This window comes from Salvelinus namaycush, unplaced genomic scaffold (assembly GCF_016432855.1).
Source record: "Salvelinus namaycush isolate Seneca unplaced genomic scaffold, SaNama_1.0 Scaffold341, whole genome shotgun sequence".
NCBI lineage: Eukaryota > Metazoa > Chordata > Actinopteri > Salmoniformes > Salmonidae > Salvelinus > Salvelinus namaycush.
In genome coordinates, this window is record NW_024060353.1 from 53618 (window position 1) to 79025 (window position 25408).

Below are 25408 nucleotides of genomic sequence, written 5' to 3' on the forward strand. Positions count from 1 at the left end.
CAGGAAGAGTAGCTGCTGCCTTGGCTGGAACTAATGAGGATCCATAATAACCCCCAGGAAGAGTAGCTGCTGCCTTGGCAGGAACTAATGAGGATCCATAATAAACCCCAGGAAGAGTAGCTGCTGCCTTGGCAGGAACTAATGAGGATCCATAATAAACCCCAGGAAGAGTAGCTGCTGCCTTGGCTGGAACTAATGGGGATCCATAATAAACCCCAGGAAGAGTAGCTGCTGCCTTGGCTGGAACTAATGAGGATCCATAATAAACCCCAGGAAGAGTAGCTGTTGCCTTGGCAGGAACTAACGAGGATCCATAATAAACCCCAGGAAGAGTAGATTCTGCCTTGGCAGGAACTAATGAGGATCCATAATAAACCCCAGGAAGAGTACCTGCTGCCTTGGCAGGAACTAATGGGGATCCATAATAAACCCCAGGAAGAGTAGCTGCTGCCTTGGCTGGAACTAATGAGGATCCATAATAAACCCCAGGAAGAGTAGCTGCTGCCTTGGCTGGAACTAATGGGGATCCATAATAAACCCCAGGAAGAGTAGCTGCTGCCTTGGCTGGAACTAATGAGGATCCATAATAAACCCCAGGAAGAGTAGCTGCTGCCTTGGCAGGAACTAATGAGGATCCATAATAAACCCCAGGAAGAGTAGATGCTGCCTTGGCAGGAACTAATGGGGATCCATAATAAACCCCAGGAAGAGTAGCTGCTGCCTTGGCTGGAACTAATGAGGATCCATAATAAACCCCAGGAAGAGTAGCTGCTGCCTTGGCAGGAACTAATGAGGAACCATAATAAACCCCAGGAAGAGTAGATGCTGCCTTGGCAGGAACTAATGAGGATCCATAATAAACCCCAGGAAGAGTAGCTGCTGCCTTGGCAGGAACTAATGGGGATCCATAATAAACCCCAGGAAGAGTAGCTGCTGCCTTGGCTGGAACTAATGAGGATCCATAATAAACCCCAGGAAGAGTAGCTGCTGCCTTGGCTGGAACTAATGGGGATCCATAATAAACCCCAGGAAGAGTAGCTGCTACCTTGGCTGGAACTAATGAGGATCCATAATAAACCCCAGGAAGAGTAGGGTTTACACAACATTTTATTTCTGGGTTAAACGAGATTGCTATTGTGGTAACAGTAGGTGTACTTTATAGTTTACAGTTGGTGTATTTTTGTGGTTAAAGTTGGTATATTTTTGTAGTTCAAGTGATCTGATTATTTGTAGTATTGCAGGAAGTGTGCTGTGGTATGAGTTTTGGGAGTAGATTCCATGGGAGTTAGAACAATGATCCTCCATGATGTCACCTGCTGCGTCCTCTCAGGTGAGTTCTGTTTTCAGCTAGTCAGACTGGACTAATCAATTACTAACCAATCACCAGGGTTGGAAAGAGTACTGAAAATTACTGATGTAAAAAAAATACTCAAGTAAAAGTAAAAAGTAGCTCATTTAAAAAGTACTCAGAGTAAAAGTAATTGATTTACTTAAAAAAAAACAATGACCTTGATAATTTTGCTAAGGTTACATGTACGTTGTTACCCATGACCTTGTCCATGCATCAACTTAGAAAAGGAAGAGAGGAAATGAATGTACAGTAGGAACTCAGTTGATTTATTTTCTGAGTTGTAACAAGGCACATCTGTGTGTAAAAAAAAAAGGATTTGTCAAAAATATACTATTAACATTTGAAAATAAATTTTACATTCAAAGAAATTAAAACGCAATGAATCATTAACAAGGTCATTTTGACCAGGTCTCTCTTGAAAAAATTGATTTTATCTCATTGAGAAAAACCTGAATAAATAAATGTTAAATATATATATTTTTTTAAATAAACAAGCAATAGAAAAAGAGTCCTAAACAATGAAGCTGCCAGACTTCAATCTACTTCAGACTCCAGAAACAAACAGAATCTACTTCAGACTCCAGAAACAAACAGAATCTACTTCAGACTCCAGAAACAAACAGAATCTACTTCAGACTCCAGAAACAAACAGAATCTACTTCAGACTCCAGAAACAAACAGAATCTACTTCAGACTCCAGAAACAAACAGATCTAAGTCTTTCACCCATTCAATCCCTCATTCACCCCTCTGTTACTTCTTGTTTGTCCATGGGACCGGCTGACATTCACTCAATCACCCATTCACAAGGTTTCACTCACTCACTCACTCTTTCCCTCCCTCATTTTACTTCATCACTCACAAACTCCCTCTTTTACTCAATATCCTACTAAAGTAGCAGTAAATCAAATCAAGTTTATTTTATATAGCCCTTCGTACATCAGCTAATATCTCGAAGTGCTGTACAGAAACCCAGCCTAAAACCCCAAACAGCAAGCAATGCAGGTGTAGAAGCACTGTGGCTAGGAAAAACTCCCTAGAAAGGCCAAAACCTAGGAAGAAACCTAGAGAGGAACCAGGCTATGAGGGGTGGCCAGTCCTCTTCTGGCTGTGAACGGATGGAGATTATAACAGAACATGGCCAAGATGTTCAAAATGTGAATAAGTGACAAGCATGGTCAAATAATAATCAGGAATAAATGTCAGTTGGCTTTTCATAGCCGATCATTAAGAGTTGAAAACAGCAGGTCTGGGACAGGTAGGGGTTCCATAACCGCAGGCAGAACAGTTGAAACTGGAATAGTAGCAAGGCCAGGTGGACAGGGGACAGCAAGGAGTCATCATGCCCGGTAGTCCTGACGTATGGTCCTAGGGCTCAGGTCCTCCGAGAGAGAGAAAGAAAGAGAGAAGGAGAGAATTAGAGAGAGCCAAGATTTTCAAAATGTTCATAAATGACAAGCATGGTCAAATAATAATCAGGAATAAATGTCTGTTGGCTTTTCATAGCCGATCATTAAGAGTTGAAAGCAGCAGGTCTGGGACAGGTAGGGGTTCCATAACCGCAGGCAGAACAGTTGAAACTGGAACAGCAGCAAGGCCAGGTGGACTGGGGACAGCAAGGAGTCATCATGCCCGGTAGTCCTGACGTATGGTCCTAGGGCTCAGGTTCTCCGAGAGAGAGAAAGAAAGAGAGAAGGAGAGAATTAGAGAGAGCATACTTAAATTCACACAGGACACTGGATAAGACAGGATAAGTACTCCAGATATAACCAACTGACCCTAGCCCCCCGACACAAACTACTGCAGCATAAATACTGGAGGCTGAGACAGGAGGGGTCTGTTACAGTACTGTTACTTTAATGTCATTTTACTCAAGTAGTAGTAAACTTACTGACTGAATAATACAAATGAGGCGGGGCTGTAGCAAAGTTCTGTTCCACACTGCATGTTTGATTCAATGTACAGTCTGTCTCTGAATCTAAACACTGAGTATCTACTGTTTTCTGCCTCTGTCTTATAGCTGTCTTAATTAAGTGACATGTAGCTCACATCTGTCTTGTAGCTGTGTGACATGTATCTCTGCCTCTGTCTTATATCCAAATGGTATGGACCCTGATTTAACTTTCATTGTTAATTTGTTTGTCTTTCATGGAAGATTCTTTATCCATAAAATGAAGTGGGCAGAGAACAAACCCCTCTTCACATTATTTAAGATAGAATTTAAATATTATTTTGGAATGATCAGTAAATGTAAAAACAAAAAAGCAATACACACCATAAACATATTATATACACTGTCTAATATCTGTGTTACATGTAGCTTTACCACTGTCTAATATCTGTGTGACATGTAGCTTTACCACTGTCTAATAGCTGTGTGACATGTAGCTTTACCTCTGTCTAATAGCTGTGTGACATGTAGCTCTGCCTCTGTCTAATAGCTGTGTGACATGTAGCTCTACCTCTGTCTTATAGGTATGTGACATGTAGCTCTGCCTCTGTTTATTAGCTGTGTGACATGTAGCTCTGCCTCTGTCTAATAGCTGTCTGACATGTAGCTCTGCCTCTGTCTAATAGCTGTGTGACATGTAGCTCTGCCTCTGTCTAATAGCTGTCTGACATGTAGCTTTACCTCTGTCTAATAGCTGTGTGACATGTAGCTCTGCCTCTGTCTAATAGCTGTGTGACATGTAGCTCTGCCTCTGTCTAATAGCTGAGTGACATGTAGCTCTGCCTCTGTCTTATAGCTGTGTGACATGTAGCTCTGCCTCTGTCTTATAGCTGTGTGACATGTAGCTCTGCCTCTGTCTTATAGGTATGTGACATGTAGCTCTGCCTCTGTCTAATAGCTGTGTGACATGTAGCTCTGCCTCTGTCTAATAGCTGTCTGACATGTAGCTCTGCCTCTGTCTAATAGCTGTGTGACATGTAGCTCTACCTCTGTCTAATAGCTGTGTGATATGTAGCTCTACCTCTGTCTAATAGCTGAGTGACATGTAGCTCTACCTCTATCTAATAGCTGTGTGACATGTAGCTCTGCCTCTGTCTTATAGCTGTGTGTCTGGAAGCATCTGCAGTCACTGAAATGAGAGGATTCGCGGGAGGAGCAGTAACTATCCACTGCTCTCAAATACAATCGGAAAACAAAGTCAAATACTTCTGCAAGAGGTCGTGCCTGGGGAAGGATATCCTGCTTAAAACGAAGGGGAACGCCAGTTACACACAGAGAGGAAGGCCGGCTACACTAAAGCAAAGATGCTTCTGATGAAGGCCGAAACATCAAGTCTTATAATAATTGTTTAAATAATAGGCAGAATCTACCGCACACCAAAACGCGTGCGGTATGATGAAGGTGCCGGAAGCAAAAGGCAAAACTGGAGAAACAGGAAAAAGTCTCTGCACAATAATTGTTAAAATAAAATATGTTTTTAATGGTGAGTAGGCACTGTACCTTTTCCTTTTCAATTCTGATCTAAATTCTTTGGTTGCACCTCACCCTCCACTCTTCCCCAGGTCTAGTATAGACGACAGAGGAGATGGAGACTTCACTGTGGTCATCACTGGGCTAGTGGAGAGAGACTCTGGGACGTACTGGTGTGGAGTGGAAGGGACTGTCCCAGGCTCGTTCCAGGAAGTACATCTTACTGTTAGTGACGGTGAATTGTAAACTAAACCTCATGTTTATTTTAAATAGCCTTTAATGATTCCGATTTGCCTCGTTAAAGATAATTGAGATCTTTGGCAAGATATACCTGTTGTTGAGGGAATGAATGTATAGAAATGAATTTATAATATATGCACTGTTTATTTAATGATAATAATCAATGTAGAATGTATATAAATCTGTCTTTAACAAAATAACGCTATTTACATATTTCAATGTGAATCCACTGTCATCATAATTCATGCAGTCAGAAATATCTCAAGTAAAGATTCTGACCACAGTTATAGTTTTGAATGAGGAAAGACTACAAACAAAGAAATACATGTTTTATAACACATCTTGTTATGAAAGAGAGAAATTATTTGGATCTTGTGATATACCTCCTCTCCTCTCCCCTCCTCTCCTCTCCTCTCCTCTCCTCTCCTCTCCTCTCCTCTCCTCTCCTCTCCTCTCCTCTCCTCTCCTCTCCTCTCCTCTCCTCTCCTCTCCTCTCCTCTCCTCTCCTCTCCTCTTGTCACGCCCTGGCCTTAGTTATCTTTGTTTTCTTTATTATTTTAGTTAGGTCAGGGTGTGACATGGGGAATGTATGTGTTTTTGTAGTGTCTAGGGGTGTTGTATGTGTATGGGGCAGTGTCTAGTGTAGTTGTCTAGGTAAGTCTATGGTTGCCTGAAGGGTTCTCAATCAGAGACAGCTGTCATTCATTGTCTCTGATTGGGAGCCATATTTAAGGCAGCCATAGGCATTTGGTTAATGTGGGTAATTGTCTATGTTGTACGTTTGATGCTTGTGTATGCACTTACGTCATTAGCTTCACGGTTGTTTGTTGTTTTGTTTAGTTTGTAAGTTTTTAGTTAGTGGTTCATCTTCGTCTAATAAAAGAAGATGTATTTTTCTCACGCTGCGCCTTGGTCCACTCTCTCACCTCAAGACGACCGTGACACCTCTCCTCTCCTCTCCTCTCCTCTTCTATGTTCTCTGAACTCTCCTCACAGTTACTCCTGAACCCCTTACTTCCTCGTCGTCGCAAGACATCTTGCTGTCAGCATCATCCAGTAGGCCCAGTCTATCCCCAGCAGCAGTACTACTAACACAGCAGTCAACATCCAGTAGGCCCAGTCTATCCCCAGCAGCAGTACTACTAACACAGCAGTCAACATCCATTAGGCCCAGTCTATCCCCAGCAGCAGTACTACTAACACAGTAGTCAACATCCAGTAGGCCCAGTCTATTCCCAGCAGCAGTACTACTAACACAGCAGTCAACATCCATTAGGCCCAGTCTATCCCCAGCAGCAGTACTACTAACACAGCAGTCAACATCCAGTAGGCCCAGTCTATCCCCAGCAGCAGTACTACTAACACAGCAGTCAACATCCAGTAGGCCCAGTCTATCCCCAGCAGCAGTACTACTAACACAGCAGTCAACATCCATTAGGCCCAGTCTATCCCCAGCAGCAGTACTACTAACACAGTAGTCAACATCCAGTAGGCCCAGTCTATCCCCAGCAGCAGTACTACTAACACAGCAGTCATCATCCAGTAGACCCAGTCTATCCCCAGCAGTACTACTAACACAGCAGTCAACATTCTCTAACCCCTAACTCTAAACCCCTAACCCTAACCCTAACCCTAAATCCCTAACCCTTTTAACAAATTCAGAAAATGTCAAATGTCCTGACTTTTCAGATTTTTTCTTGTTTTCCTACAGGACATTCAACGGTTCATTTCTGTCATTTATCACCCCTCATACCTCCCTGTATTCCAGGTACCTCAGTGGTGATCATTGTGTGTGTGAGTCTGGCTGTGTTGGTGTTTGCTGTCATCCCCCTCATGTTCTACAGGAGCTGGCAAAGCAGCAAGGATCTAGGTGAGATATCATATATATCACACACACACACACACAGAGTTATAATATACAGTCTATTGTGTGTTTCACAGGGTCAATCTCGAACAGGCCTGATGCAGACACAGGAAGCACTGAAGAGGTGGGAGAGAGGAGAGAGAGTGTGTGTTTGTGCGTATGCATGTGTGTTTCGGTCTTCACCTAATGGTAACAGTCATGATTCTCCTCACTGTCTCAAAGGTTAATGATGAGGAAGATGGTGAGGATGAAGAAAATGTAACTTCCACCCACAATGCAGTGGCCCCTCAGCCCGTGTCTACCGCTGACCCAGAATGCATTGCTCATGACCCCGCCCTCTACCAATCAGCCTTTTAAGCACTCAACCCTAAAGCATTGGACCAGAACCTCAACAATGTCACAACTACTGACTCCTGATAGACTCTGCAGCACAGAGATCCTATTAAAATCTGACTAACATTGGAATTACATTTGAATATGTAATGAAGTTCTAATATGTCATTAGATTCTAATATGTCATTCTATGCTCTGTATGCTGAAGAGAAGAGGTCACCTGACCCTCTGGTTTTGACCCACAAGTGCTATCGTTACCAGAGCTGGGGTCCAATTGAATAGAATTCAATTAAATTCATAAAAATAATCACAATTCAATTGATCATTGATGACCATCATTTTCCATGTGGAATTTCCCTTCACTTCCTGAATTGACTGAGTTGAAACATGTAGTTTATGAGACTGTAACCTCGTCCCCCAGGATCAACAGAGAGAGAGACGACTGGTGGTGGAGATTATAGTAGATTTATTCATCAGTACTGATACCAGTCTGTAGGGGGCGATGTGGAGGTCGTTCTGTTGGTTTACTGAGATCTCAGTAGCTTGTCTGTTATGTGGTGACATCATTCATTAAGGGGGGTTTGGGTTGTAGAGGAGGGATGTTTCTTCTGTTCAGAAACTCATCTGTTGAGTTGATCATTTACAAAGACTGTATTTGGATCAATGACATGTCAGAAAAATGTAATAAAATATATTGATGTGTACTTTAACTATAATGTCATCATCTCAACAATGTGTTCCTCCTCTGCTGAAACATGGTAACTTTAGTTTTCACACTTAGTCACCACACCTAGCTGAGTTCTCTTGTGGTTTAGAAATCTATCCTCCGGCCGGTTTGAACCAGTTTCACTCTGCAGCACATATAGACCTGCAGACACTGAGCTCACTACAGAGAAATTAGGATGTGCAGGCTAATGCCCAGCCCTTCATGACCACCATCACTATCTCAATCTCTCTGACATGCTTTGGCAATGTAAATATATGTTTCCCATTTCAATAAAGCCCTTTGAATTTCATTTAATTGAGAGAGAGAGAGAGAGAGACAGAGAGAGAGACAGAGAGAGAGAGAGAGAGAGAGAGAGAGAGAGACAGAGAGAGAGAGAGACAGAGAGAGAGAGAGAGAGACAGAGAGAGTGAGAGCTTCATTTAAGGAAGACCGAGCACTTCAGAAACGCCCTGCTGTCAAATGAGTAGCTGACAGACAAGCTGTTGTGGACCTGAACTAGCTGGTAGGATAGCAAAGTAACTTTAACAGTATACTAACTGTGATAGCAAAGTAACTTTAACAGTATAGTAACAGTGATAGTAAAGTAACTTTAACAGTATAGTAACAGTGATTGTAAAGTAACTTTAACAATATAGTAACTGAGGAGTACCTGTCCAGAATGAAGATACTCCATGTTGTCTCATGCTATCTCCTCTTAGGTGAGTCTTTTACCTGGGTTTGTGCAGGATTAAAGTCAGATTTGTAGAGGGTTAAAGTTAGATTTGTAGAGGGTTCAAGTCAGATTTGTAGGGGGTTAAAGTCAGATTTGTAGGGTTAAAGTCAGATTTGTAGGGTTAAAGTCAGATTTGTAGGGTTAAAGTTAGATTTGTAGAGGGTTAAAGTAAGATTTGTAGGGTTAAAGTCAGATTTGTAGGGTTAAAGTCAGATTTGAGCAGGGTTAAAGTCAGATTTGAGCAGGGTTAAAGTTAGATTTGACCAGGGTTAAAGTTAGATTTGAGCAGGGTTAAAGTTAGATTTGAGCAGGGTTAAAGTCAGATTTATCCACGGTTAAAGTTAGATTTGTGCAGGATTAAATTCAGATTTGTAGGGTTAAAGTCAGATTTGAGCAGGGTTAAAGTCAGATTTGAGCAGGGTTAACGTTAGATTTGAGCAGGGTTAAAGTTAGATTTGAGCAGGGTTAAAGTTAGATTTGAGCAGGGTTAAAGTTAGATTTGAGCAGGGTTAAAGTTAGATTTGTCCAGGGTTAAAGTTAGATTTGAGCAGGGTTAAAGTTAGATTTATTCAGGGTTAAAGTCAGATTTATCCATGGTTAAAGTTAGATTTGAGCAGGGTTAAAGTTAGATTTGAGCAGGGTTAAAGTTAGATTTGAGCAGGGTTAAAGTTAGATTTGAGCAGGGTTAAAGTTAGATTTGAGCAGGGTTAAAGTTAAAGTAAGATTTGAGCAGGGTTAAAGTTAGATTTGAGCAGGTTTAAAGTAAGATTTGAGCAGGGTTAAAGTTAGATTTGAGCAGGGTTAACGTTAGATTTGAGCAGGGTTAAAGTCAGATTTGAGCAGGGTTAAAGTCAGATTTGAGCAGGGTTAAAGTTAGATTTGAGCAGGGTTAAAGTTAGATTTGAGCAGGGTTAACGTTAGATTTGAGCAGGGTTAAAGTTAGATTTGAGCAGGGTTAAAGTTAGATTTGAGCAGGGTTAAAGTCAGATTTGAGCAGGGTTAAAGTTAGATTTGAGCAGGGTTAAAGTATATCTCACAGGTCATTAGTTGTGACTGTACTGTGTGTTTCTGTTTGCAGCTCTGTGTGTTGTGGAGTCAGCTGGCATTAATGTGACGGGGGTGGTAGGAGGACAAGTCAAAATCACCTGTTCTTATTCATGGGCAGAGGACAATGACAAATATTTCTGCAGAAGAGAATGTTACCATAGAGATCGTCTTGTTCAAACTGAGGGCAAGAAGCATTATATTGAGAAACAGAGATACATCATAGAAGACTTAAGGAATGGAGTATTCTATGTGACCATCAAGAACCTGAGGAAGACAGACTCTGGAACCTACTGGTGTGGAGTGGAGAGATTTGGCCCAGACACATACCAAGAGGTGCATCTCACAGTTACAGATGGTAAGTTAACACTCAATCATATTTGTCTTGACAAATTCAGAGCTTAATGTTTGTTACAGGCTTCATGACTTCATTAGAGAAAAGCAAAATGGTGACAGTATTTGTGGATGACTGTTCTTTTGTTTTACACACAGCTCCTCTTAAATTGTCAACAGTCACCTCCAGACCTCATTTCTCCACAACCCTCCCAAACCTCTCTGCAACATGATCTAACATCTCCACAACCATCCCAAACCTCTCTGCAAAATTATCTAACATCTCTACAACGTTTCTGGCATCTGTAGAAGTCAATGGTCCTCCTTCATCAAGAGCAGGTATGATGAATCTCTTATTTACATTTACATTTAAGTCATTTAGCAGACGCTCTTATCCAGAGCGACTTACAAATTGGAAAGTTCATACATATTCATCCTGGTCCCCCCGTGGGAATTGAACCCACAACCCTGGCGTTGCAAGCGCCATGCTCTACCAACTGAGCCCCACGGGACCACTCAGACATTATAACTAAAATGTTGTGATATGATGAATCTCTCATCTCAGACATTACAACTAATATGTTGTGATATTAAATGCTGTAATGCTGGAGGAAATCAAATGTAACAGTTCATGCTTTGGACAAATCTCTCTCTCTCTCTCTGTCTCTCTCTCTCTCTGTCTCTCTCTGTCTCTCTCTCTCTCTCTCTGTCTCTTTATTTTCTTCCTGCTTTACTGAGAGACTGACTGAACAACCCGCTGACAAAACAACTGATCGAATGAACATCATGTTATCTATTTAAAAAATATATATCTTTATTTTACTAGTCAGTAAAGAAGTCAGTAAAGAACAAATTCTTATTTGTAAAAGAACACATTCTTATTTCCCCAACGGGGACCAGTGGGTTAACTGCCTTGTTCAGGGGTGGGACCAGTGGGTTAACTGCTTTGTTCAGGGGTGGGACCAGTGGGTTAACTGCTTTGTTCAGGGGTGGGACCAGTGGGTTAACTGCTTTGTTCAGGGGTGGGACCAGTGGGTTAACTGCTTTGTTCAGGGGTGGGGACCAGTGGGTTAACTGCTTTGTTCAGGGGTGGGACCAGTGGGTTAACTGCTTTGTTCAGGGGTGGAACCAGTGGGTTAACTGCTTTGTTCAGGGGTGGGACCAGTGGGTTAACTGCTTTGTTCAGGGGTGGGGACCAGTGGGTTAACGGCTTTGTTCAGGGGTGGGACCAGTGGGTTAACTGCTTTGTTCAGGGGTGGGGACCAGTGGGTTAACGGCTTTGTTCAGGGGTGGGACCAGTGGGTTAACTGCTTTGTTCAGGGGTGGGACCAGTGGGTTAACTGCTTTGTTCAGGGGTGGGACCAGTGGGTTAACTGCTTTGTTCAGGGGTGGGACCAGTGGGTTAACTGCTTTGTTCAGGGGTGGGACCAGTGGGTTAACTGCTTTGTTCAGGGGTGGGACCAGTGGGTTAACTGCTTTGTTCAGGGGTGGGACCAGTGGGTTAACTGCTTTGTTCAGGGGTGGGACCAGTGGGTTAACTGCTTTGTTCAGGGGTGGGACCAGTGGGTTAACTGCTTTGTTCAGGGGTGGGACCAGTGGGTTAACTGCTTTGTTCAGGGGTGGGACCAGTGGGTTAACTGCTTTGTTCAGGGGTGGGACCAGTGGGTTAACTGCTTTGTTCAGGGGTGGGACCAGTGGGTTAACTGCTTTGTTCAGGGGTGGGACCAGTGGGTTAACTGCTTTGTTCAGGGGTGGAACAACATATTTGTACCTTGCCAGCTCAGGGATTCGATCCAGCAACCTTTCGGTTACTGGCCCAATGCTCTAACCACTAGGATACCTGACTTTCCTATATATTTAGTATATACAGTACTCTGTAAAGTCTATCCTCCTGTCTGTGGTCAGGTCTGATGGTATCTATGATATATACAGTACTCTGTAAAGTCTCTCCTCCTGTCTCTGGTCAGGTCTGATGGTATCTATGATATATACAGTACTCTGTAAAGTCTCTCCTCCTGTCTGGTCAGGTCTGATGGTATCTATGATATATACAGTACTCTGTAAAGTCTCTCCTCCTGTCTGTGGTCAGGTCTGATGGTATCTATGATATATACAGTACTCTGTAAAGTCTCTCCTCCTGTCTGTGATCAGGTCTGATGGTATCTATGATATATACAGTACTCTGTAAAGTCTCTCCTGTCTGTGGTCAGGTCTGATGGTATCTATGATATATACAGTACTCTGTAAAGTCTCTCCTGTCTGTGGTCAGGTCTGATGGTATCTATGATATATACAGTACTCTGTAAAGTCTCTCCTCCTGTCTGTGGTCAGGTCTGATGGTATCTATGATATATACAGTACTCTGTAAAGTCTCTCCTCCTGTCTGTGGTCAGGTCTGATGGTATCTATGATATATACAGTACTCTGTAAAGTCTCTCCTCCTGTCTGTGGTCAGGTCTGATGGTATCTATGATATATACAGTACTCTGTAAAGTCTCTACTCCTGCCTGTGGTCAGGTCTGATGGTATCTATGATATATACAGTACTCTGTAAAGTCTCTCCTCCTGTCTGGACAGGTCTGATGGTATCTATGATATATACAGTACTCTGTAAAGTCTCTCCTCCTGCCTGTGGTCAGGTCTGATGGTATCTATGATATATACAGTACTCTGTAAAGTCTCTCCTCCTGTCTGGTCAGGTCTGATGGTATCTATGATATATACAGTACTCTGTAAAGTCTCTACTCCTGTCTGTGGACAGGTCTGATGGTATCTATGATATATACAGTACTCTGTAAAGTCTCTCCTCCTGCCTGTGGTCAGGTCTGATGGTATCTATGATATATACAGTACTCTGTAAAGTCTCTCCTCCTGTCTGGTCAGGTCTGATGGTATCTATGATATATACAGTACTCTGTAAAGTCTCTCCTCCTGTCTGTGGTCAGGTCTGATGGTATCTATGATATATACAGTACTCTGTAAAGTCTCTACTCCTGTCTGTGGTCAGGTCTGATGGTATCTATGATATATACAGTACTCTGTAAAGTCTCTCCTCCTGTCTGTGGTCAGGTCTGATGGTATCTATGATATATACAGTACTCTGTAAAGTCTCTCCTCCTGTCTGGTCAGGTCTGATGGTATCTATGATATATACAGTACTCTGTAAAGTCTCTCCTCCTGTCTGTGGTCAGGTCTGATGGTATCTATAATATATACAGTACTCTGTAAAGTCTCTCCTCCTGTCTGTGGTCAGGTCTGATGGTATCTATGATATATACAGTACTCTGTAAAGTCTCTCCTCCTGTCTGGTCAGGTCTGATGGTATCTATGATATATACAGTACTCTGTAAAGTCTCTCCTCCTGTCTGTGGTCAGGTCTGATGGTATCTATGATATATACAGTACTCTGTAAAGTCTCTCCTCCTGTCTGGTCAGGTCTGATGGTATCTATGATATATACAGTACTCTGTAAAGTCTCTCCTCCTGTCTGTGGTCAGGTCTGATGGTGTGGACCAGTGTTGGTCTGGTAGTCATGGTGACAGTGTTAGGACTGGTCCTGGTCCTGTTCTACAGACAGAGGAGAGGAACCAGGAGAACACCACCACCAGTCTCCTCCAACACACAACCTGACCCTACTGGAGAGGTGAGAGACACAACGGTGTGTGTGTGTGTGTGTGTGTGTGTGTGTGTGTGTGTGTGTGTGTGTGTGTGTGTGTGTGTGTGTGTGTGTGTGTGTGTGTGTGTGTGTGTGTGTGTGTGTGTGTGTGTGTGTGTGTGTGTGTGTGTGTGTGTGTGTGTGTGTGTGTGTGTGTGTGTGTGTGTGTGTGTGTGTGTGTGTCCATAATAAAGTGTAGTGTAGTGGTGATAGACAGGGAGGTGGTAAACTAACCATCTAAGGGTTGAGTGTGTGAGTCTACAGCCTCTAGTGGGTTTCTACTGTAGTCTGTTATCATTCCATGAAGATAAACAGTGGCTAACATGTTGATGGTTGAGGGCCTCCACTTCTTTTCATATCTGAACATGTATCTATTGTCATTGGTTTTGTATGCAGGTTGACTGTGTCTATGAGGAGATCAGAGAGGCAGACAGACAGACAGACACACTCGCTGAGGTCATCTCTTCAGTCAACTCCAATGTCAACTCACCTACCAAATCTACAACCTACCCTGCTGGCCAAGCCTCTACAACCTACCCTGCTGGCCAAGCCTCTACAACCTACCCTGCTGGCCAAGCCTCTACAACCTACCCTGCTGGCCAAGCCTCTACAACCAACCCTGCTGGCCAAGCCTCTACAACCCACCCTGCTGGCCAAGCCTCTACAACCTACCCTGTTGGCCATTCTACCAGTGTCTCACACTGTGACATCTATGCTAACGCTAGCTGCCACAAAGATGATATAAATCCAAGCTATTCTACTGCAGATCAACCAGCTTCTCTCATCTACTCCAGTGTGGATCTACCCAAAGATTCTAGAGTCTCTTCAAGACCTCCAACAGCCAGTGGATCCCAGGATGATTCCATCTATTCTACAGCCCAGCTACCCAAAGATACTGTAGAATCTACAAGATACCCTGCTGGAGACCTCTCTAAAGACACTCCAGAAGATGCCATCTACTCTACAGCCTAGCCACCCAAAGATACTGTAGAATCTACAAGATGCCCTGATGTAGACCTCTCTAAAGACACTCCAGAAGATGCCATCTACTCTACAGCCCAGCCACCCAAAATAATGTAGTAGTATATAATCTCTACAAGAGATGCATCCCAAATGACATCCTATTATCTTTCCCCCATATGGACCCTGGTCAAAGGCAGTGCTCTATAGAGAACAAGGTGACATCTGGGATGAAGAGAAGCTTCCTGTAGAGAAGTGAAGGGTTGTCACCACAGAGCCGCCATCTTGGAATGACATGAAGAAAACAATCCCTTTCCTGTTTCAAATCCTCCTTGACATTTTGTATTAAAACAGCTCATGTGGTTTTACTGTATACAATGTCTGTAAAATATGAACATCTGGCTTCAGAATCACTTTTAGTTCCAGATTTTGTGAAAGTCAACCAACATTATTGTAAATATTTGTGTTTTGTCATATCATTTTGCCTTCATTTTGGCTGTTATAATAATGAAGACAGTAATACCATAATAGTTATCTGTCCCTTTGAGATTTACATAGCTATTGTATATGTACATAAACTGTGCCTTTTAAAGCATTTCATAAAAACTAATCAAAATGTTTAAAACAGTGTGAATATGGAGTATTATTGTGTGTATGTGTATGTGTGTGTATTTGTGTATGTGTGTGAGTGTGTGTGTGTAGTGTGTGTTTTTCAGTTTGTTTGTGTCTGGACATGTAGAGGAAGAGTGTCGACTATTACCACCTGAGATACATGCACACACACATACTGAAAAGCCACAGAGAGACCGGACTCAGTAGCAACTTCAACCAGATCAGAGTGGCGTCCGGCTACTAGGGTGTAGTGCAATTCCTATGGCTTCCACAGGATGTCAGCAGTACATATTCAAGGTTTCAGGGTTGTAACTTCCAAAACGAATAAGAAATATCAGTTTTAGTACAGGGACACAGTCTTGGATATTCGTGTTTGGGCGCCATGAAGACAAGACGCACCTGCTAAAATCGGTTTCCTATTGAACATACTTCTTTCCGTAAGAAATATTATAGTTTGATTACATTTTAGGGTGTCTGAGGAGTATATTGAAATGTATTTTGACTTGTTGAAACAAAGTTTAGGGGTACATTTTCGGATTCCTTTCTCTGCATGTTGAACGGGTGTATTACTCAAATCGATGGCGCCAACTAAAGAGACTTTTTGGGATATAAAGAAGGATTTTATCTAACAAAACAACACTACATGTTATAGCTGGTACCCTTTGGATGACAAATCAGAGGAAGATTTTAACAAGTAAGTGAATATTTAATCACTATTTGTGAATATATGAAACCTGTGCCGGTGGAAAAATATTTTGATGATGGGCGCTGTCCTCAAACAATCCCATGGCTTTTGCTGTAATAGCAACTGTAAATTAGACAGTGCAGTTAGATTAACAGGAACTTAAGCTTTCAACCGATATAAATCACTTGTATGTACCTAAATGTTCAATATCATGATTATTTATTTAAATTGCGCGCCCTCCAGTTTCATCAGAAGTTGTCCCCTAGCCCTATTTACATTAAATCGTCCCTAAGCTTTACAGGAATGTGGTTCTGAATATGGACCACAACACCGCCTCCTTTGGCATTTCTGTCTTTTCGGTAGATGTTATAACCATGTATTGCTACCCACTGTATCATCAAAGGTATTATCTAAGTGAGTTTCAGAGATAGAATATGAATGTCCTCTGTTACAAGCAAGTTATTGACCTATTGGACCTTGTTTCTTAGGCTACACATGGTAATATTGGGTATTGTTAGCACTTTTCTGGGTTGCTGGATTGTTTTTAATGTTTTACAGCATTCAACAACAACAAACATGTGTCGCTCTCTGATGACGTGCAGCTAGTGATAGACAACATACTTAGAGTAGGGTGTAGTGAAGGTACTGTAACAGGAGTAGTGTAGGGTGCAGTGAAGGTACTGTAACAGGAGTAGTGTAGGGTGTAGTGAAGGTACTATAACAGGAGTAGTGTAGGGTGTAGTGAAGGTACTGTAACAGGAGTAGTGTAGGGTGTAGTGAAGGTACTGTAACAGGAGTAGTGTAGGGTGTAGTGAAGGTACTGTAACAGGAGTAGTGAAGGTCCTGTGACAGGAGTAGTGTAGGGTGTAGTGAAGGTACTGTAACAGGAGTAATGTAGGGTGTAGTGAAAGTACTGTAACAGGAGTAGTGTAGGGTGTAGTGAAGGTACTGTAACAGGAGGAGTGTAGGGTGTAGTGAAGGTACTGTAACAGGAGTAGTGTAGGGTGTAGTGAAAGTACTGTAACAGGAGTAGTGTAGGGTGTAGTGAAGGTACTGTAACAGGAGGAGTGTAGGGTGTAGTGAAGGTACTGTAACAGGAGTAGTGTAGGGTGTAGTGAAGGTACTATAACAGGAGTAGTGTAGTTTGTAGTGAAGGTACTGTAACAGGAGTAGTGTAGGGTGTAGTGAAGGTACTATAACAGGAGTAGTGTAGGGTGTAGTGAAGGTACTGTAACAGGAGTAGTGTAGGGTGTAGTGAAGGTACTGTAACAGGAGCATTGTAGGGTGTAGTGAAGGTACTGTAACAGGAGTAGTGTAGGGTGTAGTGAACGTATTGTAACAGGAGTAGTGTAGGGTGTAGTGAAGGTACTGTGACAGGAGTAGTGTCGGGTGTAGTGAAGGTACTGTAACAGGAGTAGAGTAGGGTGTAGTGAAGGTACTGTAACAGGAGTAGTGTAGGGTGTAGTGATGGTACTGTAACAGGAGTAGTGTAGGGTGTAGTGAAGGTAGTGTAGGGTGTAGTGAAAGTAGTGTAGGGTGTAGTGAAGGTACTGTAACAGGAGCAGTGTATGGTGTAGGGAAGTTACTGTAACAGTAGTAGTGTAGGGTGTAGTCATTTCATTCTGTATCTATGGACGTGACCCAGTCGTTCAGTCATTTTGTTCTGTATCTATGGACGTGACTCAGTCGTTCAGTCTTTTTGTTCTGTATCTATGGACGTGACCCAGTCGTTCAGTCTTTTCATTCTGTATCTATGGACGCGACCCAGTCGTTCAGTCTTTTTGTTCTGTATCTAGAGACGTGACCCAGTCATTCAGTCTTTTTGATCTGTATCTATGGATGTGACCCAGTCGTTCAGTGTTTTTGTTCTGTATCTATGGACGTGACCCAGTCATTGGTTCTAAATGTTCTATTGCCATCCTGGCTGGTAACGTTCTGATCCCCTGCTTGGTAGTTAGCCAAAAATGGTTGCTTGGTAGCTAGCCAACTACAGTCACGTAGAACAGTGCAGCCAGAATAACAGCAAAGTAGCTGCATTTGTTTAAGCTGTTTTCTAGTGACATTTATTTGGATACATCCATAACAATGATCTAATGAGGCGTGATTTCGCCTGGCATAGAAAATGTGCTCTCTCATCAGGACACTGTTGTTCAGAGGAGCCAACAACACAGCTAACACAATCACTTCAAACTGAAGCTGGAAAGACAGCAAACTATCTGCATTTCATTTGACCAGTTTTCTATTGACATTTCTTTGTAAATATCCATGAACATGATGCAGATTCATGATTTTGACTGTCTGTGAAAAGATGGCCGACTGCCTGTCTTGTCCCCACTCCCAACTGCTGCACGTTCATTACGATGTGACAGCTGGAGATCCAATTTCAATATTGAAACAATGTTGCAAATGTCAGAGAGACAGACAGCAACGTTTATACAAATCTCCACTGTTGAAAACCAATTGCTCGTCTAAAAGAAATGTGAAATAATGTCTAGATGCAAATATAAGTGTGTGTGTGACTGTTTGTCTAAAAAAACTGACACACACAATGACATGAACGAAAACCCCAGATATCAACATACAGTTTTGAAAGAGGAACTGACGAGAGAGACAGAGACAGAGAGAGAGAGAGAGAGAGAGAGAGAGAGAGAGAGAGAGAGAGAGAGAGAGAGAGAGAGAGAGAGAGAGAGAGAGAGAGAGAGAGAGAGAGAATGCGCCTGCGTACTTGTTTACGTGTGTGGTTTGGGGGGTGTGTTTCTGGACTAAACAGCTACCAGAACTCTTAAACAAGGTTAGAGTTGTGTTCATAGCTACTATGACGGACTGGGAGAGAGTGAGTGAGTGGAGTACAGTATAATTTGTACAACATAGGAGGGAAGCCAGAGAGAAGAATGAGGAATCTGATGTCTGTCAACATCAGCCTCCTCTGTGGTGAGTACTATTAGAATATATTACATTAATACACACCCCATATTGAACTGTTACTATCAGACCTCAATACATTAATACACACCCCATATTGAACTGTTACTATCAAACCTCAATACATTAATACACACCCCATATTGAACTGTTACTATCAGACCTCAATACATTAATACACACCCCATATTGAACTGTTACTATCAGACCTCAATACATTAATACACACCCCATATTGAACTGTTACTATCAGACCTCAATACATTAATACACACCCCATATTGAACTGTTACTATCAGACCTCAATACATTAATACACACCCCATATTGAACTGTTACTATCAGACCTCAATACATTAATACACACCCCATATTTAACTGTTACTATCAGACCTCAATACATTAATACACACCCCATATTGAACTGTGTTACTCAATGAACACAGCACTCAATTCTTGGCATGTATGATTGTACGCTACAGTGATCAATACTGTACTTTACTTTATCCTTCAACACTGTTTTACTGTATTGCTGTAGTCCTGAACACATAAATGTACTGTATCACTCAGTCCCAGATTATTAAACATTCTCTACCTGTCACTCAACTATCTCCCTCACCTGACTGTCTGTGAAACATGGTGACTATGACAACTGATATTGTAGAGATGATGTGAATGTGTTTCTGTGGTTGTTTCATAGCTGTGAGCTGTGTGATGTCATCAGTGATCACAAAGAGAGGGAAAGAAGGAGGACATTCTAGCATTCAGTGTCCTTATGACCGGTGGTTTGAGACAAACCAGAAGTACCTCTCTAAAGGGATCTGGGCCTCCCGGGTTGACGTGATCAAAACCCAAACGCATCAGCACCCAGCGTGGACTCATGAAGGGAGATTCTCTCTGTTTGACGACACAGAGAGAAGAGTCTTCACTGTGACCATCGCTAACCTGATCCTGGAGGATTCTGGGACCTACTGGTGAGAAATTAACACATGGTGGTGGTATAACAAGACTGAAGTCAGGCTGACTGTGGACAGAGGTTGGTGTCTAAGACCTTCTATCAGTGTGTTTATGTGGAGGATTATATTTTACACATTATATATTTGTGTTGATGCATTATATCTCTGTCTCTCTCCCTCACTCTCTCTCTCTCTCTCTTTCTCTTTCTCTTTCGTTCTCTCTCTTTTTCTCACTCTCTCTCTCCATGACTCTCTATCTCTCTATCTCTCTCTACAGCTCCTGTTCCTCCCAACCCTGGCTCCGTCACCTCCAGACCTCTCCTCTCCACGACACACCCATCAACAAACATCACCATGACAACTGACTCCTCAAACTCCACAGCAGGTATATTACCCTCAGTAGAACTGCTCTCTATAGGCTACACACTTATCTGTAGGCCTACATCTCTCTCTCCATCTATCTCTGTCCCTCCTCTGTTATCTTTCTCTCTGTCTTTCTGTCCTCCTTTTTTTCTCCCCCTCACATCTCCTCCTCTCCCCCTCACATCTCTCTCTCACATCTCCTCTTCTCCTCTCCCCCTATCGCATCTCCTCATCTCCACTCTCTCCTCTCCCCCTCTCACATCTCCCTCTCCCCCAGTCACTGATATTAACCCATGTTATTTAGTCCCTATAATCTGTTCAGTCATTATCTTTAGTATTGTAACTACTCAGAGAGGTTCTGTATTAGAGACTAGTAGTTACAGTCATTATCTTTAGTAATGTAACTGTACTCAGAGAGTTTCTGTATTAGAGACTAGTAGTTACAGTCATTATCTTTAGTATTGTAACTGTACTCAGAGAGGTGCTGTATTGAGAGACTAGTAGTTACAGTCATTATCTATAGTATTGTTACTGTACTCAGAGAGGTTCTGTATTAGAGACTAGTAGTTATAGTCATTATCTTTAGTATTGTAACTGTACTCAGAGAGGTGCTGTATTGAAAGACTAGTATTTACAGTCATTGTAGGTCAAGGTTCACACCACTTCCTCTGAAACACACAGAGTGGGAAATACTTTCAGTCTCAGAAACACACCTCAAACCACACACGGTAACAAGTACGCAGGCTCTCTCTCTCTCTCTCTCTCTCTCTCTCTCTCTCTCTCTCTCTCTCTCTCTCTCTCTCTCTCTCTCTCTCTCTCTCTCTCTCTCTCTCTCTCTCTCTCTCTCTCTCTCTCTCTCTCTCTCTCTCTCTCTCTCTCTCTCTCTCTCTCTCTCTCTCTCTCTCTCTCTCATTCATTGTTGGAGGGCTTTCACCTTACATATTTGACTCATTATGTTCCAACAGACAGGACCAATGGAACAGTAGGAACAACATCACCACCCACAGACATGACTAGAACACAAGGTAACAACAGCATCACCACCACAGACATGACTAGAACACAAGATAACAACATCACCACCCACAGACATGACTAGAACGCAAGATAACAACATCACCACCACCACAGACAAGACTAGAACACAAGGTAACAACATCACCACCCACAGACATGACTAGAACACAAGGTAACAACAATACCACCACAGACATGACTAGAATACAAGGTAACAACAACATCACCACCACAGACATGACTAGAACGCAAGATAACAACATCACCACCACCACAGACATGACAAGAACACAAGGTAACAACAGCATAACCACCACAGACATGACTAGAACGCAAGATAACAACATCACCACCACCACAGACATGACAAGAACACAAGGTAACAACAACATCACCCCCACAGATATGACTAGAACACAAGGTAACAACAGCATCACCACCACAGACATGACTAGAACACAAGGTAACAACAGCATCACCACCACAGACATGACTAGACCACAAGGTAACAACAACATCACCACCACAGACATGACTAGAACACAAGGTAACAACAACATCACCACCACAGACATGACTAGAACACAAGGTAACAACATCACCACCACAGACATGACTAGAACACAAGGTAACAACAGCATCACCACCACAGACATGACTAGAACACAAGATAACAACATCACCACCCACAGACATGACTAGAACGCAAGATAACAACATCACCACCACCACAGACAAGACTAGAACACAAGGTAACAACATCACCACCCACAGACATGACTAGAACACAAGGTAACAACAATACCACCACAGACATGACTAGAATACAAGGTAACAACAACATCACCACCACAGACATGACTAGAACGCAAGATAACAACATCACCACCACCACAGACATGACAAGAACACAAGGTAACAACAGCATAACCACCACAGACATGACTAGAACGCAAGATAACAACATCACCACCACCACAGACATGACAAGAACACAAGGTAACAACAACATCACCCCCACAGATATGACTAGAACACAAGGTAACAACAGCATCACCACCACAGACATGACTAGAACACAAGGTAACAACAGCATCACCACCACAGACATGACTAGACCACAAGGTAACAACAGCATCACCACCACAGACATGACTAGAACACAAGGTAACAACAACATCACCACCACAGACATGACTAGAACACAAGGTAACAACATCACCACCACAGACATGACTAGAACACAAGGTAACAACAGCATCACCACCACAGACATGACTAGAACACAAGATAACAACATCACCACCCACAGACATGACTAGAACGCAAGATAACAACATCACCACCACCACAGACAAGACTAGAACACAAGGTAACAACATCACCACCCACAGACATGACTAGAACACAAGGTAACAACAATACCACCACAGACATGACTAGAATACAAGGTAACAACAACATCACCACCACAGACATGACTAGAACGCAAGATAACAACATCACCACCACCACAGACATGACAAGAACACAAGGTAACAACAGCATAACCACCACAGACATGACTAGAACGCAAGATAACAACATCACCACCACCACAGACATGACAAGAACACAAGGTAACAACAACATCACCCCCACAGACATGACAAGAACACAAGGTAACAACAGCATCACCACCACAGACATGACTAGAACACAAGGTGACAACAGCATCACCACCACAGACATGACTAGACCACAAGGTAACAACAGCATCACCACCACAGACATGACTAGAACACAAGGTAACAACAACATCACCACCACAGACATGACTAGAACACAAGGTAACAACATCACCACCACAGACATGACTAGAACACAAGGTAACAACTGCATCACCACCACAGACATGACGAGAACACAAGGTAACAACAGCATCACCACCACAAACATGACTAGAACACAAGGTAACAACAGCATCACCACCACAGACATGACTAGAACACAAGGTAACAACAGCATCACCACCACAGACATGACTAGAACACAAGGTCACAACAGCATCACCACCACAGACATGACTAGAACACAAGATAACAACATCACCACCACAGACATGACTAGAACACAAGGTAACAACAGCATCACCACCACAGACATGACTGGAACACAAGGTAACAACAGCATCACCACAGACATGACTAGAACACAATGTAACAATAATACCACCACAGACATGACTAGAACACAAGGTAACAACAGCATCACCACCACAGACATGACTAGAACACAAGGTAACAACAACATCACCCCCACAGATATGACTAGAACACAAGGTAACAACAGCATCACCACCACAGACATGACTAGAACACAAGGTAACAACAGCATCACCACCACAGACATGACTAGACCACAAGGTAACAACAGCATCACCACCACAGACATGACTAGAACACAAGGTAACAACAACATCACCACCACAGACATGACTAGAACACAAGGTAACAACATCACCACCACAGACATGACTAGAACACAAGGTAACAACAGCATCACCACCACAGACATGACTAGAACACAAGATAACAACATCACCACCCACAGACATGACTAGAACGCAAGATAACAACATCACCACCACCACAGACAAGACTAGAACACAAGGTAACAACATCACCACCCACAGACATGACTAGAACACAAGGTAACAACAATACCACCACAGACATGACTAGAATACAAGGTAACAACAACATCACCACCACAGACATGACTAGAACGCAAGATAACAACATCACCACCACCACAGACATGACAAGAACACAAGGTAACAACAGCATAACCACCACAGACATGACTAGAACGCAAGATAACAACATCACCACCACCACAGACATGACAAGAACACAAGGTAACAACAACATCACCCCCACAGACATGACAAGAACACAAGGTAACAACAGCATCACCACCACAGACATGACTAGAACACAAGGTGACAACAGCATCACCACCACAGACATGACTAGACCACAAGGTAACAACAGCATCACCACCACAGACATGACTAGAACACAAGGTAACAACAACATCACCACCACAGACATGACTAGAACACAAGGTAACAACATCACCACCACAGACATGACTAGAACACAAGGTAACAACTGCATCACCACCACAGACATGACGAGAACACAAGGTAACAACAGCATCACCACCACAGACATGACTAGAACACAAGGTAACAACAGCATCACCACCACAGACATGACTAGAACACAAGGTAACAACAGCATCACCACCACAGACATGACTAGAACACAAGGTCACAACAGCATCACCACCACAGACATGACTAGAACACAAGATAACAACATCACCACCACAGACATGACTAGAACACAAGGTAACAACAGCATCACCACCACAGACATGACTGGAACACAAGGTAACAACAGCATCACCACAGACATGACTAGAACACAAGGTAACAATAATACCACCACAGACATGACTAGAACACAAGGTAACAACAGCATCACCACCACAGACATGACTAGAACACAAGGTAACAACAGCACCACCACAGACATGACTAGAACACAAGGTAACAACAGCATCACCACCACAGACATGACTAGAACACAAGGTAACAACAGCATCACAACCACAGACATGACTAGAACACAAGGTAACAACAGCATCACCACCACAGACATGACTAGAACACAAGGTAACAACAGCATCACCAAGGTTACATAATGAACCCTCAGCACCACATGACACTTAGAGATAAACTACAACTACCAAGCACCATACTGTAAAATGAACTACAACTACCAAGCATCATATTGTAACATGGTCTTTAAAAAAAAAAATATATATTTAACCTTTATTTTACTAGGGAAGTCAGTTCAGAACAAATTATTATTTACAATGTGCACCGCCGTATGGGACTCCCAATCACGGCCGGTTGTGATACAGCCTGGAATCAAACCAGGGTGTCTGTAGTGACACATCGAGTACTGAGATGCAGGGCCTTAGACCGCTGTCCCACTCTTATTATAACATGGACTACAACTACCAAGCACCATACTGTAACATGGACTACAACTACCAAGCACCATACTGTAACATGGACTACAACTACCAAGTACAATATATAACATGGATTACAACTACCAAGCACCATACTGTAACATGGACTACAACTACCAAGCACC

The 25408-nt window shown here is 42.7% G+C and overlaps 2 long non-coding RNA genes across 2 annotated transcripts; both read left to right on the forward strand.

The window, feature by feature from the left end:
• Positions 1-1034: 1034 nt before the first annotated feature.
• LOC120040320 lies at positions 1035-8147 on the forward strand. Its single transcript, XR_005475620.1, has 3 exons — positions 1035-1330; positions 6780-6999; positions 7098-8147. It is a non-coding gene; the product is annotated as an uncharacterized LOC120040320 (long non-coding RNA).
• A 1484-nt stretch (positions 8148-9631) lies between these two features.
• On the forward strand, positions 9632-13659 carry LOC120040319. Its single transcript, XR_005475619.1, has 3 exons — positions 9632-10049; positions 10184-10363; positions 13522-13659. It is a non-coding gene; the product is annotated as an uncharacterized LOC120040319 (long non-coding RNA).
• Positions 13660-25408: the final 11749 nt, after the last annotated feature.